Here is a 15,277-nt window from a genome sequence, read left to right on the forward strand (position 1 = left end):
TGCCTTCATACTTCAACCACCATTCCAGAGGACATGCTTCCATGCTGATAACGCTCGTTAAGAAAATAATGTGTTAATTTGTGACTGAAGACCTTGATGAAGAACTGTATGTCTTCTGCTCCATGGTTTTATCCACATTCTGCCATATATTTTGTTTTATAGCAGTGGTGGGTGATGACCCAGCACATGTTGTTCACTTTAAGAACACTTTCACTATAAATTTGACAAAAAACACAAAGAAGGTACAACGGGAGATTTCTAGAGATAGCTACAGCGCTCGAGCCAAGGTTTAAGAATCTGAAGAGCCTTCCAAAATCCAAGAGGGACGAGGTGTGAAACATGTTGTCAGAAGTCCTCAAAGAGCAACACTCTGATGCAGACACTACAGAACCTGAACCACTAGACAGGACAATCAATCTTCAGTGGGTGGCATCTGACTCAGATGAGGAATATGAATGTACTTTGGCTCGTTATTGAGCAGTACCTGTCATCAGCATGTCCCTGGCCTCTGATTGCTAGAAGCTGGGAGGGGAGAACAGGGGCTGGAGCTCTCCATGGCTGCCTGGTCTGGTCACTCCCTCTGAAGCCCATAGCCAGGGCCAGCCTTAGGGGTGGGTGCCACCAGGGCATTGCCCAGGGGTACCATGGTCAAGGGCGGTGCTGTACGGTAGCAGAGAGGTGTGTGCTGCTGGTGTAAAGTCAGAAACTGCTCCCGGCTGGCAGGGGAGTGCTGCTTGGGGTGGTGCCCAGATTTCTCCCTGCTCCCTCCCGGCATAGGAACATGCGGGGAGGGAGGGGAAGAGAAGGGGGAGAGAGCGGTGATGAGCGGATACTGCTCCCCCCATTGTTCCTCTGTGCCCCCCTAGGGGGCTGTGAGGGGGGAGCAAGGAGCGACATCAGGGCTCCCTGCATCCAGGTCACCTTCCCCACCTGGGCTGCATAAGGGGAGGACAGAGGGAGCAAAAAGCCTTGGTGAGCTCAGCACACACAAGCCAGGAAAAGATTAACACCCACACCCAGCCCAGCCAAAGTGGGAGCTTCCCCCACTTCCCGGCCACAGGCCCACGGGGCTCATGGATGGAGGAGTTTGGGGGGCTGTGGGGGCCCCTGAAGGACTAGCTCAGCGTGTGAATGAGGGACTGGGATGTATGTGGGGGCCAGACTGTGGGTTGGGGTGTCCAGGAGGACCCAAGGGAAGGGACTAGGGGGATTAGGAATAGAGGAGGGTGGGGTTACCAAGGTGCATTGTGGGAATGTGGGATTTAGAGAGCCCAGAGTGGATGGGTGGGGGCGGGTTGCAGGACCCCACAGTGGCTGAAAAGGGGAACCTGGTAGGTTGGGGGGTAGCAGAGATTGGAGATGAGGAAACCCCCACCCTGGGGATGGACTGGGGGAGTGGGGGGATGGGAAAGTGGGGCCCAGCAATGGAGAAATGGGCTGGAATCAATTAGGGGCAGGGTGCTGAGGACGGGGAGGGGCAGGAGGAAGGGGGGATGGGGCGCTGAGGACAGGGAGGAGGAGGAGGAGGAGGTCATCGGGGTGGAGTGAGAGGAGGAGGTCGGCGTCGGGGCACTGAGGATGGGGAGCAGGGAGGAGGAGGAGGGTGAAGGGAAAGGCCAGGCAGTGTGTACAGGATGGGGAGGGGACACTGGGGGCTGAGGGATCCCCACAGATGGGGGTGGGGCTGGCGAGAGGGTCACAACAGAAGGGGAGACACGGGGGGGCTTGAAGGGGCTGTCGGGGCCCTACAGAGGGGAGGAGGGTAGGAGTGCTGAGGATGGGGATGGGGGGAGGAGGAGGAAGGGGGCGGGGTGCTGAGGATGGGGAGGAGAAGGAGGTTGGGGTGCTGGGGAAGGAGAGGGGAGGGTGCTGAGGACAGGGATGGGGAGGAGGAAGGGGGCGGGGTGCTGAGGACAGGGATGGGGGAGGAGGAAGGGGGCGGGGTGCTGAGGACAGGGATGGGGAGGAGGAAGGGGTGGGGTGCTGAGGACGGGAGGGGAGGAGGAGGTCGGGGTGGGGCGGGAGGAGGAGGTCGGGCGCTGAGGGGAGGAGGTGGGGGCAGGGTGCTGAGGATGGGGATGGGGGGGAGGAGTGAGTCAGTTTCCCTGTCCCAACGTGTGTCCTGCCCTGTGTCTCTTCTCCTCCCCAGTTCCCTCCAAACCAGCCCATTTCCACTGCACCCCAGGCTGGGTCTCTGCCAACCCCCCTTCTCCCCTCCTGCCCCCAATATCTCCCTGCCCCTATAGGTCTATAGGGCTGGATCCCTCCCTCCCCCCGTCTCCCCACATTTCCGGCCGCGGGGGGGGTCTATGGAGATTGGTCTCTCCTCCGCCATCCCCTCTCCTGCCCTCAATATCCCTCTTGGGCTCTATGGGGCTGGGTCTCTCTCCCTGCCCCTGTGCTCCCCCCTGCACAACATGGCCTGAGAGTGACTCAGTTTCCCTGGACCAACATTTCACCCCCCCCACATCCTCACCCCACATGTCTCTTATCTCCCCCAGCTCCCTCCACCCCACCCCATTTCCCCTGCACCCCAGGCTGGGTCTCTGTCAACACCCTCTCCTCTCCTCCTGACCCCAATATCCCCTGCCCCTATGGGTCTATGGGGCTGGGTCTCTCCCTTCTTCCCTCATCCCCTCCCCCAATATCTCCCTGCCCCTATGGGTCTATGGGGCTGGGTCTCTCCCTCCCCTTTCTCCCCCATCCCCTCCCCCAATATCTCTCTGCCCCTATGGGTCTATGGGGCTGTCCCTTCCCCCATCTTCCCTCATCCCCTCCCCCAATATCTCCCTGCCCCAGGCTGTGACGTGCTATGACGTGTGCTGGGGCTGTGACGTGTGCTGGGGCCAGGGCCGGCTCCAGGGTTTTTGCCACCCCAAGCGGCAGGGGAAAAAAAAAAGCCATAATAGTGATCGGCGGCAGCTCCACCGCGCCGCCTTCTTCGGCGGCAATTTGGTGGCAGGTCCTTCCCTCCGAGAGGGACCGAGGGACCCGCTGCCAAAGAGCCCGACGTGCCGCCCCTTCCCCTCGGCCGCCCCAAGAGCCAGGCAGCCCCCACTGCAGCAGCTCCCCACCCCAGCTCACCTCCGCTCCGCCTTCTCCCCTGAGCTCGCCGGCGCCGCTCCACTTCTCCCGCCTCCCAGGCTTGTGGTGCCAATCAGCTGTTTAGTGCGGCAAGCCTGGGAGGGGAGGAGAATCAGAGCGGGGGCAGCGTGCTCAGGGGAGAAGACGGCGCAGAGGTGAGCTGGGACAGGCAGCGGTTCCCTTGCACACCCCCACCCCTGTTACTTGCTGTGGGCAGCCCTCCCCCCGCACCTCCCCCAGCCCCCTGCCCCAGCTCACCGCCACTCCCCGCCCCCCCTGAGTGTGCTTTTTGGTGCCCCCAACCACTTGGCACCCTGGACGGCCGACTAGTTTGCCTAGTGGTTGCACCGACCCTGGCCACTGCCTGTCAGCAGGATTCCCCCTCCTCCTCCTCAGTGAGACTAAATCTCCCCACCTAGACAGCCGGTCCGTCCGCTGCACCCCAATCCCCCATGCCTGAGCCTCCCTGCCAAAGCCCTGCACCTGGCTCCAGAGAATTAAGTCTCACGTCTCACTGGGAACTCGACTTCTTGTGCCCAGAGAGTCTCGGCCCCCCTCAGTAGCTGACCTGAGAAACACAGTGTCTGCAAAAGCAGCAGAGTCGTGTGGCAACTCACAGACTAACAGACGTATTGGAGCATGAGCTTTCGTGGGTGAATCCCCATTTTGTCGGATGCATGAGTGTCAGCCTTTTCCAAAGAAGTGCCTGGAGGGCCTTTTCCTATGTGGCCTAATGGATAAGGCGCCTGACTTCGGATCAGGAGATTGAGGGTTCGAGTCCCTTCATGGTTGTACTTGTGCAATTTTACCTTTGGGCTGAAAGTCCTGCTTCCTTCAGGGTTGGAAACGCTTCTTGGCGGCTCAGGCCAATGCTCTGGCTTCAGCTAGAGCCCCGGGAAGGAGTTGGGGGTTGGGCGTCACACAGGCTGGGGCATGAGCCCCAGGCGCTTCCAGTCTCGCCTTTGCCCTTCCTGACTTGCCAAAGAAAATGGGCGGCTGCCCGGGCTAGCGTGTGGAGCAGTTTCCCTCTTTCAAGTGTGCACCTGTCCCTGTGCTTGAGGGTACTTGCTAAATAGCACCTTGGGAGCCTGGGTGTTTCTCTGCTTCTCGCCAGCTGGGGAAAAGCCTCTTGGGGTAAAATCTCCTGCCCCATTGCAAAAGTGAGCACAGAGAGTGGGAACAGTAAGAGGCCCCACCAGGGGGGCTGGCCCTGCTTTCCTACCGTCTTCGATAATGGCCACAGAGCATCAGCAGCCGCCCCGCATGCTGGTGGCCTTCAGTGGGGTTCGGCATGGGCAGGGAGCAGCCTGGCTGGGTGTTTTTGTGCCTGTCTGAAGGCCACACATAGGCATGGTCCTGCCCTCCTCTTGCCCTGACCTCAGTTGCTCTGTGGCTTTTAAGCCTTCCCTTGGAGCCATCAGCACCAGCACCTCTGCTCCAGGTGTCCAGAGGAGGAGAGGGGCTGGGCTCCAGCCTGGGAAGCCTGGCCCTGGCCCTGCTTCCTTTAAATGCCATGTGGGCAAGAGGAAGAGTGTGGCAGCTGCAGCTACAGGGACCAAAGTTGTGGGCGTCAGGTGAAGCAGCAAGAAACCCAACCATCAGGTCAACCCGCAGGAATCTCTAGCCAGACGGTTAAGTTCTAGGACCCCACCCTCTAGCGGCCCAGCTGGACCAGAGACCCATCTCCAGCATAGGCGGCAGGTTTGTATAATTTTTGGTGGGGCCCAAAATGGTGGTGCCCCCCCCACTCCTGCCCTGTAAGCCGATATAAAATGAAGCTACAACACGTCAGTACCACAAGATTACAAGGTTGGAGAAGGGGTAGGGGGTTCCAGGGGCCAGTCAAGGGACAAGGAGCAGGGGGGGTTGGATGGGGCAGAGGTTTGGAGGGGCATTCAGGGGACAGGCAGCAATTGGATAGGCATGGGCGTCAAGGGGTTTATCAGGGGACAGGTAGGGGTGGGGTCCTGGGGGAAAGTTGGGTGGGGGCTCAGGCGGGGGCAGTTGGGGACAAGGAGAAGGGAGGCTTAGATAGGGGCTGGGGTCCCAAGGGGCAGTTAGGGGCAGTTGTCTCAGGAGTGGGTAATGGGGGACAAGGACCAGTGGTGCTTAGATAGGGGGTGGGGGTCCTGGGGGGCAGGTGGGGCAGGGGGCTGGGGAGGGGCAATCAGCGGCCAGGGCTGGGATTCAAAGGGCTGTGAGCTGCTGGCAGTCGGGAGCCCTGAGCCTTTAAATCCCAGCCGCCGCGGCTGGGATTCAAAGGGCTCTGGGCTCTCTGCCCCTGCGGGCAGCCCAGAGCCCTCCGATTCCCAGCCCCGGCTGAGATTTAAAGGGCTCTGGGCTCCCCGCGGTTGCAGGCAGCCCAGAGCCCTCTGATTCCCGGCCGCGGCTGGGATTTAAACGGCTCTGGGGGCCCCGCCGCAGCGGGCAGCCCAGAGCCCTCTGAGTCCCAGCCGCGGCTGGGATTTAAAAGGCTCTGGGCTCCCCGCGGTTGCAGGCAGCCCAGAGCCCTCTGATTCCCGGCCGCAGCTGGGATTTAAAAGGCTCTGGGCTCCCCGCGGTTGCAGGCAGCCCAGAGCCCTCTGATTCCCGGCCGCGGCTGAGATTTAAAGGGCTCTGGGCTCCCCGCGGTTGCAGGCAGCCCAGAGCCCTCTGATTCCCAGCCGCGGCTGGGATTTAAAGGGCTCTGGGCTTCCCGCGGTTGCAGGCAGCCCAGAGCCCTCTGATTCCCGGCCGCGGCTGGGATTTAAAGGGGCAAAACCTAGCTCCAAATATTGGTGGAGCAGAGCCCCTGATTTTGAATATTCCTGGGGCTTTAGCTCCATGAGCCCATATAAGTTGGCGCCCATGATCTCCAGTGGGCATCAGTGACCCAGGAGGAGGAGAAAAAAAAATCACTCTAACTCAGGTAGGGACAGAGTAACGAAGCACCTTGAGCTCCAGGGCTGTGCAGCAAACCAACATACCCGCCACAGGTCCCACTGAGATTTGAACTCAGATTCCAGGATTCAAAGTCCCGAGTGCTGCCCATTACACCACGGGACCTGCTGCTGTTTTGTTTTCTAGACCCCTGTGACTCCCAGCTGGCTGGTTTGCACTCTGCACTTATTGCTTCCCACCAGCGGCTTCCTCTCATGGGACTCACTCTCCTCCTCCAGCAACTATAGTCCTGCACTACCGGATCCGCGGGTCCTGCCCTGAGTCCCTGCATCCCCCTGCTTTGTCTCCGTTCCCTGCAGGCTGCAAAAATGTCAGGGGAGGCCGCCCCTCCCTTCACTTGGTGCTCCCGCTCATATCGGCCAGCTGCAGCCTCATCTCCTGGAACTCGGGCAGCTGTTGCTTGATCCGGTCGTAAAGTCACACGCTGACTGGCTCCCCTGCCTGGATGCTCTTGTGGAAATCCCACAGGCGACGCTGCAGGACTTGGCACTGCTGGTTTCTTTAATGTTGTGTTGTTTGCCCGACCGCCGGAACAAAGCCGCCAACTCCTCCCTCACCAACTCCCACCAATCCCCCTCGTTGCCATAGGACCCTCTGATGCTTTCCCGTTCTGCCAACACCGCCAGGCTTCACCCCCCTGCTCCTTTATCTTGCAAGCTCTGGATGTTCAGCTTCCAATATCCTCTGCCCTGGGTCAGGGACAGGGGCGGCTCCAGGCACCAGAGCAGCAAGCTGCGGAGGGCGGCCTGCTGATCGCTGTGAGGGTGGCAGTCAGGCTGCCTTCGGCAGCCTGCCTGCAGGAGGTCCCCTGGTAATGCGGATTAGGTGGCATGCCTGCGGGAGCTCTGCCAGTCCCGCGGCTGCAGCAGCAATTCGGTGGTGGTTACGCCGAAGGCGCGGGACCGGCAGACCTCCCACAGGCCTACCGCCGAATCCGCCTTACCAGAGGACCTCCGGCAGGTGTTGGGATAGATCTGTATTACATTATACACTAATGTTAGATGTGTAGAAAGTGTGACTAGAAAGAAGCAGTGTGACGGTGCTGCCGTGGGAGCCAGCTGAGGTCACTCAATCAGGGTGAACTGCAAACAAAACGGGGCAGACACACCCCAAACGCTGGTGGTTATTCCAATACTTAGATTTACCAACCAGCACAAAACAGCTTCTGTAGCACCTCACTGGTTACTCAGAAGTCCAAACCACGCAGTTCCCTTAAAGTGCCCAGCCTCAGGCCTCCATCCAGACACACATGTCACATATGATGATGATTCCTGAAAATCTTATCTCATCATATAAAAGAAAAGGTTCTTCCAATCCCAAAGGATCAGCCACCTACCCAGGTTCAATTATAACTTAGATCTTACCCCAAATACATGCTATAGACAACTCTTATTAACTAAGCTAAAATTTATTAAAAAAGAAAAGAGAGAGAGTGTTGGTTAAAAGATCAATATACAGACAGACTTGAATTCAATTCTCGAGGTTCAGATGCATAGCAGAGGTGAGCTTGTAGTTGCCAAAAGTCCTTTTAGAAATAGTCCAGAGGTTATAGTGCAATGTCCATATTCAGGGTGGCTCCAGTCAGTGACTGGGGATCTCAATCCTTATGGCTTAAGGTTTCCCCCTCTTGAAACCCAAAGCAGATCTGAGATGAAGCAGGATCGTGTCCCACGGTTCTTATACATTTCCAGCAGCCTTTCGGCCTGAGAAAACTATAGGCTTAACTTCTTCTCCCAAACATCCTGGCAATTAGCACAGGGTAATTTACCCATTAAACAGTTCAGATCCAGGTTAGCACAACCTTCAAAGAGACACAGAGACAATAATACTATTTCACTCAAGTATCATCATAAATGTTCATTCATTCATTCATTCATGCCCGTCACCCCAACCGGGGTATGGGCCGCCAACCACAGATCTCCAGAGTCTTCTATCCTGGGCCATTCGCTCTAGCTGGTTCCAGGTATAGCCCATTTTTTTGCTATCAACCTGAAGGTCGCGTCGCCAGGTATTTCTTGGGCGGCCTCTTTTCCGCTTGCCTCGGGGGTTCCACCGCAGTGCCTGTCTGGTGATGTTGGTTGGCTGCTTGCGTAGTGTATGTCCTATCCAGCCCCACCTTCTCCTTCTAATTTTCAGGTTGTTGCTCCTCATCTCTGCTGCAACCTGCGCCGTCTTTCCTGACTCGTACATGGTCCTCACATTCCATGTGCCGATGGTAATCCTCCTGGTTGTAAGAAGGGTGATCGGCTTAGTGGCTTCCTCGCGGCTTTCACCACCCAGCGTCATGCATCTTCGAGTTGAAGACCCTTCTTTTTCCAGGCTAAAAGTCTTTGTTAACTCTATTGTTGGCGTTTCTGTAGCAAGCTGATTTTTACAGGGTGGAGTTGCTAGCCCCACGCCCAACCCTCCTCCTTTACCCTGACTTGGGACAGGCAGATGGCCCCAAAGGACCTCTCTGGTGGAGTTTCATAAATGTTAATATTCCTTTTTTGATCTTTGAATTAAAACTACAGCAATAGACAAGACTTGTTTGCTGACATCACAAGACCTGAGCAAACATCTCCCCTTCTACCTCTAACAATGCAGACTTGCATTTCAAAGCTCTATTCATTTACAGATCTTCCTAACCAGTCCTTAAGGTTCACCCATGGGTCAGGTCAGTGGGTGAGGTGAGTTGATTAACTCTTTCTGGCCCTTTCACCTTTCAATGAAATATTATATTACACTCATAACGTCACAGGAGGTCAGGAATGGGATGGCAGGGGCTGCGGGCCGGGAGTGAGGGGCACCGGCAGAGCTGGGGGTCTGGAGGTCAGGACTGGGATAGCGGGGGCTGCGGGTCGGGAGTGAGGGGCACCGGCAGACCTGTGGGTCTGCAGGTCAGGACTGGATAGCAGGGGCTGCGGGTCGGGAGTGAAGGGCACCGGGAGACCTGTGAGTCTGCAGGTCAGGACTGGGATAGCAGGGGCTGCGGGTCGGGAGTGAGGGGCACCGGCAGAGCTGTGAGTCTGCAGGTCAGGACTGGGATAGTGGGGGCTGCGGGTCGGGAGGGACGGGCACCGGCAGAGCTGTGGGTCTGCAGGTCAGGACTGGGATAGCAGGGGCTGCGGGTCGGGAGTGAGGGGCACCGGTAGAGCTGTGGGTCTGGATGTCAGGACTGGGTGTCTGGGGGCTGCGGGTCGGGAGTGAGGGGCACCGGCAGAGCTGTGGGTCTGGAGGTCAGGACTGGGATAGCGGGGCTGCAGGTCGGGAGTGAGGGGCACCGCAGAGCTGTGGGTCTGCAGGTCAGGACTGGATAGCAGGGGCTGCGGTCGGGAGTGAGGGCACCGGCAGACCTGTGAGTCTGCAGGTCAGGACTGGGATAGCAGGGGCTGCGGGTCGGGAGTGAGGGGCACCGGCAGAGCTGTGAGTCTGCAGGTCAGGAATGGGATAGTGGGGCTGCGGGTCGGGAGGGACGGGCACCGGCAGAGCTGTGGGTCTGCAGGTCAGGACTGGGATAGCAGGGGCTGCGGGTCGGGAGTGAGGGGCACCGGTAGAGCTGTGGGTCTGGAGGTCAGGACTGGGATAGCGGGGGCTGCGGGTCGGGAGTGAGGGGCACCGGCAGAGCTGTGGGTCTGGAGGTCAGGACTGGGATAGCGGGGGCTGCAGGTCGGGAGTGAGGGGCACCCGCAGAGCTGTGGGTCTGCAGGTCAGGACTGGATAGCAGGGGCTGCGGGTCGGGAGTGAGGGGCACCGGCAGACCTGTGAGTCTGCAGGTCAGGACTGGGATAGCAGGGGCTGCGGGTCGGGAGTGAGGGGCACCGGCAGAGCTGTGAGTCTGCAGGTCAGGACTGGATAGCAGGGGCTGCGGGTCGGGAGTGAGGGGCACCGGCAGAGCTCTGGGTCTGCAGGTCAGGACTGGATAGCAGGGGCTGCGGGTCGGGAGTGAGGGGCACCGGCAGAGCTGTGGGTCTGCAGGTCAGGACTGGGATAGTGGGGGCTGCGGGTCGGGAGTGAGGGGCACCGGCAGAGCTGTGGGTCTGCAGGTCAGGACTGGGATAGCAGGGGCTGCGGGTCGGGAGTGAGGGGCAACGGCAGAGCTGTGGGTCTGCAGGTCAGGACTGGATAGCGGGGGCTGCGGGTCGGGAGTGAGGGGCACCGGCAGAGCTGTGGGTCTGGAGGTCAGGACTGGGATAGCGGGGGCTGTGGGTCGGGAGTGAGGGGCACTGGCAGAGCTGTGGGTCTGGAGGTCAGGACTGGATAGCAGGGGCTGCGGGTCGGGAGTGAGGGGCACCGGCAGAGCTCTGGGTCTGCAGGTCAGGACTGGATAGCAGGGGCTGCGGGTCAGGAGTGAGGGGCACCGGCAGAGCTGTGAGTCTGCAGGTCAGGAATGGGATAGTGGGGGCTGCGGGTCGGGAGTGAGGGGCACCGGCAGAGCTGTGGGTCTGGAGGTAAGGACTGGGATAGTGGGGGCTGCGGGTCGGGAGTGAGGGGCACCGGCAGAGCTGTGGGTCTGCAGGTCAGGACTGGATAGCAGGGGCTGCGGGTCGGGAGTGAGGGGCACCGGCAGACCTGTGAGTCTGCAGGTCAGGACTGGGATAGCAGGGGCTGCGGGTCGGGAGTGAGGGGCACCGGCAGAGCTGTGAGTCTGCAGGTCAGGACTGGATAGCAGGGGCTGCGGGTCGGGAGTGAGGGGCACCGGCAGAGCTCTGGGTCTGCAGGTCAGGACTGGATAGCAGGGGCTGCGGGTCGGGAGTGAGGGGCACCGGCAGAGCTGTGGGTCTGCAGGTCAGGACTGGGATAGAGGTGGCTGCGGGTCGGGAGTGAGGGGCACCGGCAGAGCTGTGGGTCTGCAGGTCAGGACTGGGATAGCAGGGGCTGCGGGTCGGGAGTGAGGGGCAACGGCAGAGCTGTGGGTCTGCAGGTCAGGACTGGATAGCGGGGCTGCGGGTCGGGAGTGAGGGGCACCTGCAGAGCTGTGGGTCTGGAGGTCAGGACTGGGATAGCAAGGCTGGGGGTCGGGAGTGAGGGGCACCGGCAGAACAGTGGGTCTGGAGGTCAGGACTGGATAGCGGGGGCTGCGGGTCGGGAGTGAGGGGCACCGGCAGAGCTCTGGGTCTGCAGGTCAGGACTGGATAGCAGGGGCTGCGGGTCGGGAGTGAGGGGCACCGGCAGAGCTGTGAGTCTGCAGGTCAGGACTGGGATAGTGGGGGCTGCGGGTCGGGAGTGAGGGGCACCGGCAGAGCTGTGGGTCTGCAGGTCAGGACTGGGATAGCAGGGGCTGCGGGTCGGGAGTGAGGGGCAACGGCAGAGCTGTGGGTCTGCAGGTCAGGACTGGATAGCGGGGCTGCGGTCGGGAGTGAGGGGCACCGGCAGAGCTGTGGGTCTGGAGGTCAGGACTGGGATAGCGGGGCTGAGGGTCGGGAGTGAGGGGCACCAGCAGAGCTGTGGGTCTGGAGGTCAGGACTGGGATAGCAGGGGCTGCGGGTCGGGAGTGCGGGGCACCCGCAGAGCTGTGGGTCTGGAGGTCAGGACTGGGATAGCGGGGGCTGAGGGTCGGGAGTGAGGGGCACCCGCAGAGCTGTGGGTCTGGAGGTCAGGACTGGATAGCGGGGGCTGCGGGTCGGGAGTGAGGGGCACCGGCAGAGCTGTGGGTCTGGAGGTCAGGACTGGGATAGCGGGGGCTGCGGGTCGGGAGTGAGGGGCACCGGCAGACCTGTGGGTCTGCAGGTCAGGACTGGATAGCAGGGGCTGCGTGTCGGGAGTGAAGGGCACCGGGAGACCTGTGAGTCTGCAGGTCAGGACTGGGATAGCAGGGGCTGCGGGTCGGGAGTGAGGGACACCGGCAGAGCTGTGAGTCTGCAGGTCAGGACTGGGTTAGTGGGGGCTGCGGGTCGGGAGGGAGGGCCACCGGCAGAGCTGTGGGTCTGCAGGTCAGGACTGGGATAGCGGGGGCTGCGGGTCGGGAGTGAGGGGCACCGGTAGAGCTGTGGGTCTGGAGGTCAGGACTGGGATAGCGGGGGCTGCGGGTCGGGAGTGAGGGGCACCCGCAGAGCTGTGGGTCTGGAGGTCAGGACTGGATAGCCGGGGCTGCGGGTCGGGAGTGAGGGGCACCGGCAGAGCTCTGGGTCTGCAGGTCAGGACTGGATAGCAGGGGCTGCGGGTCGGGAGTGAGGGGCACCGGCAGAGCTGTGAGTCTGCAGGTCAGGAATGGGATAGTGGGGGCTGCGGGTCGGGAGTGAGGGGCACCGGCAGAGCTGTGGGTCTGAAGGTCAGGACGGGGATAGTGGGGGCTGCGGGTCGGGAGTGAGGGGCACCGCAGAGCTGTGAGTCTGCAGGTCAGGATTGGGATAGCAGGGGCTGCGGGTCGGGAGTGAGGGGCACCGGCAGAGCTCTGGGTCTGCAGGTCAGGACTGGATAGCAGGGGCTGCGGGTCGGGAGTGAGGGGCACCGGCAGAGCTGTGAGTCTGCAGGTCAGGAATGGGATAGTGGGGGCTGCGGGTCGGGAGTGAGGGGCACCGGCAGAGCTGTGGGTCTGAAGGTCAGGACTGGGATAGTGGGGGCTGCGGGTCGGGAGTGAGGGGCACCGGCAGAGCTGTGAGTCTGCAGGTCAGGATTGGGATAGCAGGGGCTGCGGGTCGGGAGTGAGGGGCACCGGCAGAGCTGTGAGTCTGCAGGTCAGGAATGGGATAGTGGGGGCTGCGGGTCGGGAGTGAGGGGCACCGGCAGAGCTGTGGGTCTGAAGGTCAGGACTGGGATAGTGGGGGCTGCGGGTCGGGAGTGAGGGGCACCGGCAGAGCTGTGGGTCTGCAGGTCAGGACTGGATAGCAGGGGCTGCGGGTCGGGAGTGAGGGGCACCGGCAGAGCTCTGGGTCTGCAGGTCAGGACTGGATAGCAGGGGCTGCGGGTCGGGAGTGAGGGGCACCGGCAGAGCTCTGGGTCTGCAGGTCAGGACTGGATAGCGGGGGCTGCGGGTCAGGAGTGAGGGGCACCGGCAGAGCTGTGAGGCTGCAGGTCAGGACTGGATAGCGGGGGCTGCGGGTCGGGAGTGAGGGGCACCGGCAGAGCTGTGGGTCTGGAGGTCAGGACTGGGATTGCGGGGGCTGGGGGTCGGGAGTGAGGGGCACCAGCAGAGCTGTGGGTCTGGAGGTCAGGACTGGGATAGCGGGGGCTGCGGGTCGGGAGTGAGGGGCACCGGCAGAGCTGTGGGTCTGGAGGTCAGGACTGGGATAGCGGGGGCTGCAGGTCGGGAGTGAGGGGCACGGGCAGAGCTGTGGGTCTGGAGGTCAGGACTGGATAGCAGGGGCTGCGGGTCGGGAGTGAGGGGCACCGGCAGACCTGTGAGTCTGTAGGTCAGGACTGGGATAGCATGGGCTGTGGGTCGGGAGTGAGGGGCAACAGCAGAGCTGTGGGTCTGGAGGTCAGGACTGGGATAGCGGGGGCTGAGGGTCGGGAGTGAGGGGCACCGGCAGAGCTGTGGGTCTGCAGGTCAGGACTGGATAGCAGGGGCTGCGGGTCGGGAGTGAGGGGCACCGGCAGACCTGTGAGTCTGCAGGTCAGGGCTGGGATAGCAGGGGCTGCGGGTCGGGAGTGAGGGGCACCGGCAGAGCTGTGGGTCTGCAGGTCAGGACTGGGATAGCGGGGGCTGCGGGTCGGGAGTGAGGGGCACCGGCAGAGCTGTGAGTCTGCAGGTCAGGACTGGATAGCAGGGGCTGCGGGTCGGGAGTGAGGGGCACCGGCAGAGCTCTGGGTCTGCAGGTCAGGACTGGATAGCAGGGGCTGCGGGTCGGGAGTGAGGGGCACCGGCAGAGCTGTGAGTCTGCAGGTCAGGACTGGGATAGGGGGGGCTGCGGGTCGGGAGTGAGGGGCACCGGCAGAGCTGTGGGTCTGCAGGTCAGGACTGGGATAGCAGGGGCTGCGGGTCGGGAGTGAGGGGCAACGGCAGAGCTGTGGGTCTGCAGGTCAGGACTGGATAGCGGGGGCTGCGGGTCGGGAGTGAGGGGCACCGGCAGAGCTGTGGGTCTGGAGGTCAGGACTGGGATAGCGGGGGCTGCGGGTCGGGAGTGAGGGGCACCAGCAGAGCTGTGGGTCTGGAGGTCAGGACTGGGATAGCAGGGGCTGTGGGTCGGGAGTGAGGGGCACCAGCACAGCTGTGGGTCTGGAGGTCAGGACTGGGATAGCGGGGGCTGAGGGTCGGGAGTGAGGGGCACCCGCAGAGCTGTGGGTCTGGAGGTCAGGACTGGATAGCGGGGGCTGCGGGTCGGGAGTGAGGGGCACCGGCAGAGCTGTGGGTCTGGAGGTCAGGACTGGGATAGCGGGGGCTGAGGGTCGGGAGTGAGGGGCACCCGCAGAGCTGTGGGTCTGGAGGTCAGGACTGGATAGCGGGGGCTGCGGGTCGGGAGTGAGGGGCACCGGCAGAGCTGTGGGTCTGGAGGTCAGGACTGGATAGCAGGGGCTGCGGGTCGGGAGTGAAGGGCACCGGGAGACCTGTGAGTCTGCAGGTCAGGACTGGGATAGCAGGGGCTGCGGGTCGGGAGTGAGGGGCACCGGCACAGCTGTGAGTCTGCAGGTCAGGACTGGGATAGTGGGGCTGCGGGTCGGGAGGGAGGGGCACCGGCAGAGCTGTGGGTCTGCAGGTCAGGACTGGGATAGCGGGGGCTGCGGGCCGGGAGTGAGGGGCACCGGCAGAGCTGTGGGTCTGGAGGTCAGTACTGGGATAGCGGGGGCTGCAGGTCGGGAGTGAGGGGCACCCGCAGAGCTGTGGGTCTGGAGGTCAGGACTGGATAGCGGGGCTGCGGGTCGGGAGTGAGGGGCCCCGGCAGAGCTCTGGGTCTGGAGGTCAGGACTGGGATAGTGGGGGCTGCGGGTCGGGAGTGAGGGGCACCGGCAGAGCTGTGGGTCTGCAGGTCAGGACTGGATAGCAGGGGCTGCGGGTCGGGAGTGAGGGGCACCGGCAGAGCTGTGAGTCTGCAGGTCAGGACTGGGATAGCGGGGGATGCGGGTCAGGAGTGAGGGGCACCGCAGAGCTGTGGGTCTGCAGGTCAGGACTGGGATAGCAGGGGCTGCGGGTCAGGAATGAGGGGCACGGCAGAGCTGTGGGTCTGCAGGTCAGGACTGGATAGCGGGGGCTGCGGGTCGGGAGTGAGGGGCACCGGCAGAGCTGTGAGGCTGCAGGTCAGGACTGGATAGCGGGGGCTGCGGGTCGGGAGTGAGGGGCACCGGCAGAGCTGTGAGGCTGCAGGTCAGGACTGGGATAGCGGGGGCTGCGGATCGG

At 62.1% G+C, this 15,277-nt stretch overlaps 1 non-coding gene and 1 pseudogene across 1 annotated transcript; one reads left to right on the top strand and one right to left on the bottom strand.

Annotated features, from left to right (window-relative positions):
* LOC120375680 overlaps positions 1-15,277 on the top strand; it is a 1,085,709-nt pseudogene that overhangs the window by 826,720 nt on the left and 243,712 nt on the right.
* Positions 6,058-6,129, bottom strand: TRNAQ-UUG. Its single transcript has one exon. It is a non-coding gene; the product is annotated as a tRNA-Gln (tRNA).

Source organism: Mauremys reevesii, linkage group 12 (genome assembly GCF_016161935.1).
Source record: "Mauremys reevesii isolate NIE-2019 linkage group 12, ASM1616193v1, whole genome shotgun sequence".
Taxonomy (NCBI): Eukaryota; Metazoa; Chordata; order Testudines; family Geoemydidae; genus Mauremys; species Mauremys reevesii.